Here is a 14534-nt window from a genome sequence, read left to right as displayed (position 1 = left end):
ATGACTTATGCAGGTTTATTTTGTATCCTGCAACTTTGCTAAAGTTGCTAAAAGACTACCTTTTTGTTTGATTTTCTAGGATTCTTAAGTAGACCATCATATCATCTGCAAAGAGTGATAGCTTGGTCTCCTCATTGCCTATTGTAATACTTTCAATTTCTTTTCCTTCTCTCATTGCTACTGCTAGTGTTTCTAGTACAATGTCAAATAATAGAGGTGATAATGGGCATCCTTGTTTCACTCCTGATCTTATTGGGAAGGCTTCTAGTTTATCCCCATTGGAGATGATGTTTGCTGATGGTTTCAGATATGTACTATTTATTATTTTTAGGAAAGGTCCCTTTATTCCTATACTTTCTGGTGTTTTTAATAGGAATGAGTATTGTATTTTATCAAAGCTTTTTTCTGCATCTTTTGAGATAATCATGTGATTTTTGTCAGTTTGCTTGATAATATGGTAAATTATGCAGATAGTTTTACTAATGTTGAATCATCCTTGCATTCCTAGTAGGAATCCTACCTGGTCATAGTGGATAACCCTTTTGATGACTTGCTTGAGTCTTTTTGCTATTATCCTATTTAAGAGTTTTTCATCTATATTCATTACAGAGATTGGTCTATAATTTTCGTTCTCTGTTTTTAGCCTGTCTGGGTTTGGGATCAGTACCATGTTTGTGTTGTAAAATGAATTTGGTAGAACCCCTTCTTGGCTTATTATGTCAAATAATTTGTATAATATTGGGATTAGTTGTCCTTTGAATGTTTGAGAGAATTCATTTGTGAATCCATCTGCACCTGGGGATTTATTCTTAGGGAGTTCTTTGATGGCTTGTTTAATTTCTTTTTCTGATATGGGGTTGTTTAGGTTATTTATTTCTTTCTCTCTTAGTCTAGGCAATTTATATTTTTGTAAGTATTCATCCATTTCAACTAGATTGCCATATTTGTTGCCACATAATTGGGCATAATAGTTTTTAATGATTGCCTTAATTTCCTCTTCATTAGAGGTGAGGTATCCCTTTCCATCTTGGATACTATCAATTTTTTTCTTTCTTTTTTTTTTAATTATACTGACTAGTACTTTGTCTATTTTATTTGTTTTTTCAAAGTACCAGCTTCTAGCCTTATTCACTAAATCAATAGTTCTTTGACTTTCAATTTTATTAATTCCTCCTTTGAGTTTTAGGATCTCTAATTTAGTCTTCATCTGAGGATTTTTAATTTGTTCACTTTCTAGTTTTTTTTAATTTGCATGCCCAATTCATTCACCTCTGCCCTTCTTAGTTTGTTAATATATGAACTCAAGGATAAAAATTTGCCCCTGAGTACTGCTTTGGCTGCATCCTATAAGTTTTGAAAGGATGTCTCATCATTGTCATTTTCTTAAATAAAATTATTAATTGTTTCTACGATTTGTTCTTTAACCAGTTTTGGAGAATTGTATTGTTTCATTTCCAATTAATTTTTGATTTACCTCTGCATGTACTCTTTCTAATTATTATTTTCATTGCATTATGATCTGAGAAGATTGCATTTATTATTTCTGCCCTTCTTCACTCATTTGCAATGTTTTTATGCCATAATACATGGTCAATTTTTGTGAATGTACCATGTGTTGCTGAAAAGAAGGTGTATTCCTTTTTGTGCCTATTTATTTTTCTCCACATCTTCTAAATCTACTTTTTCTAAGATTTCATTCACTCCTCTTACCTCTTTCTTATTTATTTTTTGGTTTGATTTATCTAGTTCTGATAGAGGTAAGTTCAGGTCTCCCACTAGTATAGTTTTTTTGTCTATTTCATCCTTGAGGTCCTCTAGTTTCTCCGTTAGAAATCTGGATTTTATGCCATTTGGTGAATACATGTTGAGTACAGATATTTCCTCATTGTCTGTACTGCCTTTTATCAGGATGTAATTACCTTCCCTATCTTTTTTAACTAGATTTATTTTTACTTTGGCTTTGTCATGATTGTGTCTCCTGCCTTCTTTTTATCAGTTGATTCTCAATAGATTTGGCACCATCCTCTTACTTTCACCCTACACGTATTTACCTTTCTCCTCTGTATTTCATGGAGACAGCATATGGTAGGGTTTTGGATTCTAATCCACGCTGCTATTCACTTGTGTTTTATGGGTGAGTTCATTCCATTCACATTCAGAGTTATGATTACTAGCTGTGTATTTCCCAGCATTTTGATTTCTACTCCTGATCCTGCCTTTTCTTCTTTCACGCTTTCCTTCTACACCAGTATTTGTTTATAATCAGTCCCTAATGTTCCCACCCTTATTTTTCTTACCTTTCTTTCCCCCTCCCTTCTTATCCCACCTTCATTTTCCCTTGTAGTCTTTTTTAAAAATACCCCACAACCCTCTCTCTCCCTTGTACTGCTTCCCTCCCCAACAGTCCATTTGTTGCCCTTTTACTCCCCTATAGGGCTCAAATCTATTCTTTGCCCTGATGGATTAGATTGTTCTTCCCTCTTTGGGTCAGTTTCAAAGAATGTAAGAGTTAAGTATTTCCTATCTCCAACCTCTTTACACTTCCGGTGTATCAATGTCCTCCTCCCTCCTGCCATGAGCTTCTTTGTGATATATAAATTCATCCCCATTTGTTTCTCATCCCATTTCTTTTAGTATTAACTTGGTTTTTTTTAGCACTAGTTATATATATCATATGGATATGTATTTATGCATGCATATATCTGTACATCTATTTATGTCTTGTCCTTTCATCCAATACAGTTTGTGACTGTTACCTCTAAGTGTAATTCTTCTAGCCTCTGATGTGATAGGAACAGTTTTTAAGAGTTACCAATGAGACTTCCGGTCAAGATGGCGGCTTAGACTCAGCAAAAGTTCAGAATTCTGAAAACCCTTCCTTACCGATCACAAACTGAATGCTCCTAGGACACCAAAATTCAAACTGAACAACAGGACAGACCCCAAGAACCCTCCTTCTGGACTAGGATCAAAAGGTATGCCCCCCTAAAAGCCAGAATCCTAGATCATTTGGATCTAAGGGAAAGGCAAAAGGAAGGTCCCAGGACCCATCCCCCCCTACACAGAGCTCTGAGTCCGAGGCAGCAGTGGGAACTTCAGGGCTGGGAAAAGGGCCTCAGGGCTGGCTACTCTGAAGGGCGCATCTTGAATTCAACCTGAGCAAGTCTCCAGGGCACCCAACGCAGATTGCAGGGAAACAGAGAGAGATGGGGGCACCTGTAGCCCCCTGGTTGGGTGCCCCAGGAGGTCCCTGCTTTAAAGCACATTCAGTCCAACCCAGCTGAACATAATACCATCATGAGCCCTCAGAGCTTCTGAAAGGACAGAAACCTCAGGGCCAGCAAAGGGCTTGATCCAAATGGCGAAGGGCTTACCTTGAAAGTAACCTGGGTCAGTCTCAGGGCAACAAACATAAACAGTTTGACAAAACTGAAAAGGAAAACCAGCCTTTAAAGGTCAGAATGAGGCAACTGGAAGACAATGATCTTGCAAAAGAGCAAGAATTAATGAAGCAAAGCCAAAAGACCAAGAAATTAGAAGAGAACATAAAATATCTGAAAAAAAAATGACAAGGTGATAGACCTGGAAAATGGAGGAAGGAGAGACAATCTGAGAATAATTGGCCTACCAGAAAAGCCAGAAATAAATAGTAAACTTGACATCATAATACAAGATATAATCAAAGAAAACTGCCCAGAGATTCTAGAACGAGGGGGCAATACAGGCATTGAAAGAGTTCACAGAACACCCTCTACAATAAATCCCCAAAAGTCAACTCCCAGGAATGTAATTGCCAAATTCCCAAGCTTTCAAGCAAAAGAAAAAATCTTACAAGAAGCCAGAAAAAGACAATTTAGATATAAAGGAATGCCAATCAGGGTCACAGAAGACCTTGCAAGTTCCACTCTGAATGACCATAAGGCATGGAACATGATTTCAGAAAGGCAAGAGAGCTGGGTCTTCAACCAAGAATCAGCTATCTATCAAAACTGACTATATACTTCCAGGGGAAAGTATGGGCATTCAAGAAAATAGAAGATTTCCAAGTTTTTGCAAAGAAGAGACCAGAATTTTGTGTACAGTTCGATATCAAAAACCAAAGAGCATGGAATATCTGAAAAGGTAAATATGAAGGAAAGGAAAAAGGAGATAAATGTTATCCTTTTCTTTTATTCAACTCTTCTTTAAGGACTATGTTTATATGAATTTATATATATATATATTAATATGTGGTGAAAATGTAATGTGTAAATACGGGGGAAAAAACTAAATAGAATAATCTTTCTCACACAAAAATACACATGGGAAGGGGAGGGGAAGAAAACTCCTATAAGAAGGAGAGGAAGAGAGTTTTTACTTAAACCTTACTCTCAGTGAAATCAACTCTGAGAGAGAAGAGCATCCAGATCCATTGGGATCTTGAATTCTATACTATACAACAGGGTAAGGGAGAAAGGAAAATCAAGTGGTTTAGGGAGAGAGGGAACACAAAAAGGGAGGGAAGGAGAGGGGGGAGGGAAAGGGAACAAAAAGGGAGGGGCCAGAAAGGGAAACATATCAAGGGAGGAGACTAGGGGGACTGATTTAATGTAAATCACTGGCTTAAAAGGTTATAGCTAAAGAAGAAAGGTCAGAATTAGGGGAGGATATCAAAATGCCAGGGAGTCCACAAGTAACAATCATAACTTTGAACGTGAATGGGATGAACTCACCCATAAATTGTAGACGAATAGCAGAATGGATTAGAATCCAAAACCCTACCATACGTTGTCTTCAAGAAACATATAAGACAGGTAGACACTCAAAAGGTCAGAATTAAAGGATGGAGTAAGACCTTCTGGGCCTCAACTGATAGAAAGAAGGCAGGAGTTACAATCATTATATCTGACAAAGCCAAAGCAAAAATCAACCTGATTAAAAGGGATAGAGAAGGTAAATATATTTTGTTAAAAGGAACTTTAGATAATGAGGAAATATCACTAATCAACATGTATGCACCAAATAGTATAGCACCCAAATTTCTAATGGAGAAACAAGGAGAATTGAAGGGAGAAATAGACAGTAAAACCATATTAGTGGGAGATTTGAACCAAACACTATCAAATTTAGATAAACAAAATAAAAAAATAAATAAGAAAGAGGTAAAAGAAGTGAATTAAATCTTAGAAAAATTAGAGTTAATAGACATATGGAGAAAAATAAATAGGGACAAAAAGGAATACCCCTTCTTCTCAGTACCACATGGCACATTCACAAAGATTGACCATACACTATGTCACAGAAACATGGCATACAAATGCAGAAAAGCAGAAATAATAAATGCAGCCTTTTCAGATCACAAGGCAATAAAAATAATTATCGGTAAGGGTACATGGAAAACCAAATAAAAATTAATTGGATATTAAATTATATGATACTCCAAAATCAGTTAGTTAGAGAACAAATCATAGAAATAATCAATAATTTCATTGAGGAAAATGAAAACGGCGAGACATCTTTTCAAACCCTATGGGATGCAGCCAAAGCAGTAATCAGAGGTAAATTTATATCCCTGACTGCATATATTAACAAACTAGGGAGGGCAGAGATCAATGAATTGGAAATGCAAATAAAAAAACTTGAAAGCGAACAAATTAAACCACCCCAGAAGAAAACCAAAGTAGAGATCCTAAAAATTAACAGAGAAATAAATAAAATCGAAAGTGATAGAACTATCAATCTAATAAATAAGACTAGAAGCAGGTACTTTGAAAAAACAAACAAAATAGACAAAGTACTCGTCGATCTAATTAAAAAATGAAAGAAGAAAAGCAAATTAATAGTATCAAAGATGAAATGGGGGATGTCACCTCCAATGAAGAGGAAATTAAGGCAATCATTAAAAATTACTTTGCCCAATCATATGTCAATAAATACACTAATCTAGGCAATATGGACAAATATATACAAAAATATAAACTGCCTAGACTAACAGAATACTAGATATAGATTCATTTGATAATAACTATCATAAAGGGAGTAATGAATTTTAAACAAGCAACAGAATATAAGAACAATGTTCTATTAGATATAGAGTTAAAGAACTAGAGTTTGAATTCTCAGAGTATTGTTCTCTTCAGCAGCACATTTAAGATAATTGCATTATGAAGTAAAGATTATATTTCTCCACATGCAAAGATGATGATAAGCTAATTCATGAAGCTACACACACATATAAATATATCTGTGCGCACATATGCAGAGAGATGTAATTAAGGCTCTAGCTAACTAGTTTTCTGTATTCAAAAGGAAAATAACGTCATAAAAACTAGATATCCTTTGTGAAAACAGACACATAAGTATATTGTTGATGGAACTAGAAATCGATACAGCCATTCTTGAAAGCATGCTACAAGAGTGTCTGGATGTAGAGCCAAGATGACAGAGTAAAGCAGAGTAGCTCAGAATCACCATGAGAATCCTCTCCAACCAATATTAAAATAATGACACAAAATGAATACAGTAGAGAAAGAAAGAACAAAGAGACAGAGTGAAACAACTTTCAAGAAAAGAAAAAAAAAGGTAAGCAGAGAATATATGGGGCACTGGGATGAGAGGATAGCAGAGACAGGCCAAGAGCAAGCCACAAACCCACCTCGCCTCACATCTGTTGTCCAAGGTTAGGAACGTATGTATATACAAGCTAACATTCAGACTCTGAGATCTTGCTTGGCCAAATAGTGGTATGAGTAAACCCACACCTCTTGAAATTTCAAACCTGTGGAGAAGTTTGGAGTCCCAGACCATGGCACTTTGAGCTGAAGTGGAATGATCCTTTTTGACTCAGAGTGAAGCCAGGAATCCCAGTCTGGTCTTGGGGTATGATCTTAGATTCCAATTTGAAACATAATTCAACATATCAATAATCAAACAAACAAATCGTATTATTATCTCATTAGATGCAGAAAAAGCCTTCAACAAATTGCAACACTCATTCCTATTGAAAACACTATAAAGTATAGGAATAGAAGGGTCTTTCCTCAAAATAGCAAATGGTATTTATTGAAAACAATCAGCAAGTATTATTTGCAATGGAGATAAGTTAGAAGCCTTCACAATAAGATCAGGAGTGAAGCAAGGATTCCCATTATCACCACTTCTATTTAATATTGTTTTGGAAATTATATTAGCAAATAGAGAAGAAAAAGAAATTGAAGGGGTTAAAGTAGGCAATTTGGAAAGTAAACTATCACTCTTTCCAAATGATTTGATGGTATATTTAGAAAATCATAGAAAATCAACTAAAAAATCTAGTAGAAACAATTAATTATTTAAGCAAAGTTGCAGGATAAAAAATAATCCCATACCACTCACTAGTATTTCTATATATTTCCAAGAAAAATCAGTAACAAGAGTAAGAAAGTGAATCTCCATTTAAAATATCCCTAGACGTTATACTATATTTGGGAAACTTTCTGCCAAGACAAATTCGGGAATCATATGAACACAACTACAAAATATTTTTTACACAAATAAAACTAGATATGATTTTTTTCATTAATTGTTCAGGGGTAGAAAGAGCTAATATAATTAGAATGACAGTCCTACTTAAACTAATTTTCTTATTCAGTGCCATACCTATCAAACTTTCAAAAAAACTTTTTTTTTATAAGATTAGAAAAACTTAACAAAGTTCATCTGGAAGAACAAAAGACCAAGTACATCAAGGGAACTAATGGAAAAGAAAATAACCTTCCTTGCAATACTAGATTCTACACTTTACTACAAACTTACTTGTTAGTGATCATCAAAACAATATGGTACTGGCTAAGAAATAAAAGGGTGGATCAGTGGAATAGACTAGGGGTATATGACCTTAGCAAACTGATGTTTGATAAACCCAAATATCCCAGCTTTTGGAATGAGCACCCACTATTTGAAAAAAAAAACAACACAACCAAAACCCTACTGGGAGAATTGGAAAATATTACAGAAAAATTAGGTTAGATCATCCCATACCCCATCCCAAGATAAATTCAAAATGGGTAAATGACAAGTATAAAGTAAAATCATAAATAAATTAGGTGAACATAGAATAGACTACCTGTCAGATCTATTGGTAAGGAATTTAAGAGCAACCAAGAGATAGAGAACATTACAAAATATAAAATGAATAATTTTGGTTATATTAAGTTAAAAAAGGGTTTCTACAAACAAAATTAATGCCACCAAAATTAGAAGGGAAGCAACAAATTGGGGGAAATTTTATAACAAAAACCTCTGACAAAGGATTAATTTCTCATATTTATAAGCAACTAATTCAATTGTACAAGGAACCAAGCCATTCCCCAACTGATAAATGGTCAAGGGACATAAATAGGCAATTTTCATATAAATAAATCAAAAATATCAATAAACACATGAAAAATGTTCTAAATCTCTCATAATTATAGAAATACAAATAAAAACAACTCTGAGCTTCTACATCACACTGAGGAGATTAGCCAGTATGACAGTAAAGGAAAATAATAAATGTTGGAAGGGATGTGACAAAATTGCAACACTAATACACTGCTGGTGGAATTGTGAATTGATCCAACCATTCTTTAGGGCAATTTGGAACTATGCCCAAAAAGGGTTTTAAAAGATTGCCTGCCTTTTGATTCAGCCATATCACTGCAGGATTTGTACCCCCAAAGAGACAATAAGGGAAAATACTTGTATGAAAATATGTATAGCTGCTCTCTTTGTAGTGGCGAAAAATTGGAAAATGAGAGTGTGTCCATCTATTGGGGATTGGCTGAATAAATTGTGGGATCTGTTGGTGATGGAATACTATTGTTCTGAAAGGAATGATGAACTGGAGAAATTTCATGTTAACTGGAAAGACCCCCAGGAATTGAGGCAGAATGAAAGGAGCAGAAACAGGAGAATATTATACACAGACACCAATATATTGTCACAGAATCAAATATAATGGATTTCTCTACTAGCAGCAACGCAATGATCCAGGATAATTCTGAAGGACTTATGAGAAAGAACACTATCCACAACCAGAGAAAGAACTATGAGAGTAGAAAAGCATAAGAATAACATATAAATGATCATATTGTTCAATAGGGATATGATTGGGGGTGTAGACTCTAAATGATCACTCTATTGTAAATAATAATATGGAAATAGTTCTTGAACAATATATCATGTAAACCCAGTTGAATTACTCATCGCATATGTGAGGGGGGAGGGAAGAGAGGAAGGAAAGAATATGAACATGAATAACCATGGAAAAATATTCTATATTAATTAATTAAAAAAAAGATGCTGAGCTACCACCTCAAGCCTAGTAGATTGGCCAATATGATAGTAAAGGAAAATGACATTAATGCATTGCTGAAGGAGTTAATGAATTAATCCAACCATTCAGAAAGGCAATTTGCATTATACCCAAAGGAATTTAAAGAATTTCATGCCCTTTGATACAGTAATACCACTACTGCATTTGTACCTCAAAGAGATAATAATGAAAAATATTTGAACAAAAATATTCATAGCCACACTCTTTGTGGTGGCAAGCAATTGGAAAATTAGAGGATGCCCCTCGATTGGGCTCAGTAAATTGTGGTATATGAATGATGATCTGGAGGATTTCTATATGAACTGGAAGAACCTCAATGAACTGATGCAGAGTAAAATGAGCAGAACCAGAAGAACATTGTACACAGAAAGTAAAACACTGTGGAACAATCCAACATAATGGACTTTGCTACTAGTAGCAATGAAACAATCCATGGCACTCCTGAAGGATTTTTGAGAAAGAATTTGAGAAAGCATTGAGAAAGAATGCTATACACATTTTGAGGAAGAATTATGGGTGTAGAATCAAAAAAGAATATCATATGACTTATCACTGATCACTTCTATATATGGGTATGTGATTTGGGATTTAGGCTTTAGAATATTGCTCTATAGGACAAATGAATAATATGGAAACTGGAATCAAGTGATAACATTTGTATAACCCAATGGAATGGATTGTCAATTCCGGAAGGGAGAAGGAAGAGGGAGGAAAATGAATCATGTAAACATGGAAAAATATTTTAACATAAATAATATTTTTTTAAAAGAAAGCACATTGTAAAAAAATTAACTGTGCATAGCCTTTAACCTAGTACTCACTACCACTGCAAACAATACCTCAAAGCCATCAAAGAAAGAGGGGAAAGACCAATATGTACATAAATATTTATAGTAGCTCTCTTATTGTGATATAGAACTGGAAATTAAGGGGGTGCTCATGAATTAAAGAATGGTTGAACAAATTTCAGTATATCAATGCAGTTTCTATAATGGAAGGTGTATCTCACAGACACTGATCCCTCGGCAGTGCTAGGCAAACAGAGACTTTGGTTCCTAAGATGTGATAAACCAGCCCACAATGAAAGGAGGGAGGAACCAGAGAGATAGGAAATGATATGGAGAAAATTGTTTATAAAAGCCAGCTGAGAGCATTCTGGGTCACAACTTCTTCTGCTTCTGCTGTCCTGGTGGCTCTTGCTGAAGTTGGACCTCTGTGTTGGTGGCTCTGTGTTGGATTCCTCCATGTGGCACTTCTTCTTTGGAGGCCAAGACTCCCCCATTCCCCTGGCTGGAGACTGGAACTTTCTTGCAGAATGAGCTAGATTTCTTTGGAGCAGACTTAAAGTGGTAGGCTAGACAATTCCTCTACTATCTCTACCCTGCTGTAATAAAGCTACTGAAGCTGCTAACACCCTTGTGACTTAAGAGGTAATTATATAAAAAATATAAAAATTATATAAAACAATTACATTTTTAAAAATTCTTATATCTGTCAAACCCATTATTAATTATTACAGTATTAATCATTATATTAATGAAAATTATATTTCCCAAAATAAAGTAGGAAAGAGATGGTTTCAGATGTTTGTATGAACAGTTATTAATAACAATCAATGCACTGACCATCCATGATTTCAGAGGATTCCTGGTGAAGCATAAAGCATACTATCCCCTTCCTGAAAATTGAGTAATAAATTATTTATTGCAGATTGCAAAGGTGGAAGAGATCCTAATGGCCTTTACAACACATATATAGTTAAGGCATTGCCACCTACTTTTTGCCATCTAACTATGCATTTGGAGAAAGTGGAATTTCATGACCTGGGAGTGAGTATTCATGAACTCCAGCTTTCTGAAAAAATATCAGATTTAAAGTCAGGATATAACTAACATAGGGTCTAGTTCTAGAGCAATGGTAGGACCCTATGGGGGGTTGGGGGGGAAGAAGATTTTAAAAGTGTAAGTCATATTGAAAGAGGGTAGCCTATCTAGTAAACAGGAGTTTGTTTCCCTCCATGAGAATAAAAGCCCTTATTGTAGAAAAATATGCTAGGAAGCCTGCCTGTAAATCCAAGTTGGGGAAAAAAAGACTTCCTCAAAGTTGGAGGGGATACTCCTGGCAAGTCTGTCTGCTTTCCAAACCCCAGGATCATACTATGACTATGGAACACTTTCGATGGATATAAATGGGATATGAAAACCCAGACACTGAAGAGATGTCTTCAGTCATCTCAATGAAACAAAAAGTCCCCAAAAGATATACTTTCAATTAAATTTCTCAGATTCATAAAGTTTCCTAATCAATCAGCTACAGGACCTTAGATACAATATTTTGGTTTGAGGGTAGTGGGATTAAACATGTGTTTGTGCATGAAAAATATTAGAAAATCCAACCAATTTATCAATATTTTGTATCTAATAGCAAACAAAAAAACACACTTGAAATTTGAGGAAAAAATTCTTCAGGAAACTGCTCAGCATTTGCTTCCCTTAATTTCCCTTCCCAAATTTCAAAGACTAATTCAACAAGCTACTTCTCTCATGCTTCTGAATAAGTGCAATGTTGAAATATCCTATTAAAAGGGATCATTTGTTTAATATTTGGATTGCCCTCAGCTTTCAATGAAATATAGTTTATACAACATATATGCCATGAGCATTAGGCCACATGTTAAATCCTCAGTTCAGTAATATTAGGCAATCTGCCAGAAAACTGGGATTCAGGAATTTTCACCAATGGATTATAAGGTTCCAATTTCTCCAGCTGCCAGATACCATTCTTTAAATAATATAAGTAATACAAGCATTAGGGAGGAGAAGGAGGAGGGAGAAAATATGGATTGCAAAATGTCAGGAGTAATATAAATGTGATCTGGGAAAAATTTAACTTTAAATTTAAAAAGGTAAATTTCCTATTATTAATATAGGGAGGGAGCAGAGTCTGACAACTCAAAATACAACATTGTAATGGAAAACCTACTGTAAACTAAGTACATCTTGTTCAAATAATGTAGCAAATAATCATTTGATTTTCAACAAAAAGGCACCATTGAACTCTACTAGAAACAAAGGTAAATCCAGTAGCAAGACTGTCATCCTATCCCCAGGGTTCTTATTATAAATGTCAGGCTGTTTGCAGACTACAAATGCGCTCTGGTCAAGAGTTCTTTACCAAGATAAGTTGAAAGCTAAAGTCTCTCTGGATCCTTTTTGAAGCAAATGGAAGCTGTTCTGGGAGCATGAACTGCCTGTAAACAATAAAGAATTGGCAGGGGGAACAGATGGAGTTGGAAAGGGGATAATTTAAATAGCTGTCAGGGAAAAGGAGACAGAGACTTTACAGAATGTAACATGCAATCAGTGTTCAATAAATGTTTAATAGACAAGCTAATCAATGTATTATCTTAAAAAAAGAAAAAAAAAGATGTGGATAAAAATAGATATCTTCTCATAGCAAGGATAAATATATAAAAAGAAAATAAGTGGTGAGTATAGTAGTGAGAAAAGGATGAACAAATAGAATTCCTACAAAAGTAAAATTAATTAATGAATCATCTTCTATAGTCCAAGTAATATCTAAGCACAGTGGAAACAAGAGTTCCTACCCTAATTGAGCTTACATCAGGAGGACACATGCAAAGATAGAAAAATCAGGCAGATTAGATAGGAGAAAGAAAGAAAGAAAGAAAGAAAGAAAGAAAGAAAGAAAGAAAGAAAGAAAGAAAGAAAGAAAGAAAGAAAGAAAGAAAGAAAGAAAGAAAGAAAGAAAGAAAGAAAGAAAGAAAGAAAGAAAGAAAGAAAGAAAGAAAGAAAGAAAGAAAGAAAGAAAGAAAGAAAGAAAGAAAGAAGGAAGGAAGGAAAGAAAGAAAGAAAGAAAGAAAGAAAGAAAGAAAGAAAGAAAGAAAGAAAGAAAGAAAGAAAGAAAGAAAGAAAGAAAGAAAGAAAGAAAGAAGGAAAGAAAGAAAGAAAGAAAGAAAGAAGGAAAGAAAGAAAGAAAGAAAGAAAGAAGGAAAGAAAGAAAGAAAGAAAGAAAGAAGGAAAGAAAGAAAGAAAGAAAGAAAGAAAGAAGGATAGAAAGAAAGAAAGAAGGAAAGAAAGAAAGAAAGAAAGAAGGAAAGAAAGAAAGAAAGAAGGATAGAAAGAAAGAAAGAAAGAAGGAAAGAAAGAAAGAAGTAAAGAAAGAAGGAAGGAAAGAAAGAAAGATAGATAGATAAAGTAGAGACATAGATATACATTACATTCAAGAAAAATAGGGCTAGCAATAGAATGAAGAGGAGTTGAGAACAGCTTTTCATAAAAGATGATTTTTTTTTTGTTCAGTAGTTTTAATTATGTTTAACTCTTTGTGATCCCAACTGGCAATTTCTTGGCAAAGATTCTGACGTGGTTTGTTATTTCCTTCTTGAACTCATTTTACAGATGAGGAAAATAAATAAGGGACTTGGCCAGAGTCACACAATTAGTAAGAGGTGAGGCCAGATTTGAGCTCAGAAAGATAAGCCTTTTTGGCTGCTGACTTGGCACTCTGTGACCATTGAGACAATGGAATTGCCTCAATGGAATTAAAAAAAAATTATATTTATTAGAATATTTTTCCATGTTTAAATGATTCACTTTCTTTCCTCCCTTCTTCCCTCCCTGCTCCCAAAGCTGGCAAACAATACAAATGCTATCACTTGATACCTATTTTCATATCATTCATTTTAGGTTTAGAGTATAGAGTATAGAGCAATTTTTTAAAAGCCTAGACCCCAAATCATATACTCATATATACAAGTGATAAGTGATGTCATATGTTTTGCTTTTGCATTTCTACTACTATAGTTCTTTCTCTCAATGTGGATAGAATTCTTTTACATAAGTCCCTCAAGAGTATCCTGACTTTTTGCACTGCTACTAGTAGCAAGGTCTATTACATTGGAAGTTTTCACAATGTTTTAGTTTCTGTGTACAATGTTCTTCTGGTTCTGCTCATTTCACTTTACAACAACAGTTCATTGAGGTTCTCCCAGTTTATATGGAAAGCCTCCAGATCATCAATCTTTAGAGCACAATAATATTCCAACACCATCATATACCACAATTTGTTCAGCCATTCTCCAATTGAAGGACGCCTCATTTTCCAATTTTTTTGCCACCACAAAGCACACAGCTATGAATATTTTTGTGCAAGAATTATTTCTTATCTCTTTAGGGTA

The 14534-nt window shown here is 34.6% G+C and overlaps 1 long non-coding RNA gene and 1 pseudogene across 2 annotated transcripts in view; both read left to right on the top strand.

The window, feature by feature from the left end:
• LOC103105659 (uncharacterized) overlaps window positions 1-14534 on the top strand; it is a 272991-nt gene that overhangs the window by 121032 nt on the left and 137425 nt on the right. The gene's annotated exons all lie outside the window — the stretch shown is intronic.
• LOC130454218 (U6atac minor spliceosomal RNA) lies at window positions 11049-11137 on the top strand (annotated as a pseudogene).

Source organism: Monodelphis domestica, chromosome 4, assembly GCF_027887165.1.
Source record: "Monodelphis domestica isolate mMonDom1 chromosome 4, mMonDom1.pri, whole genome shotgun sequence".
Taxonomy (NCBI): domain Eukaryota; kingdom Metazoa; phylum Chordata; class Mammalia; order Didelphimorphia; family Didelphidae; genus Monodelphis; species Monodelphis domestica.
Note: the sequence above shows the minus strand (reverse complement) of the source record. Positions and strands in the feature narration are given on the sequence as shown.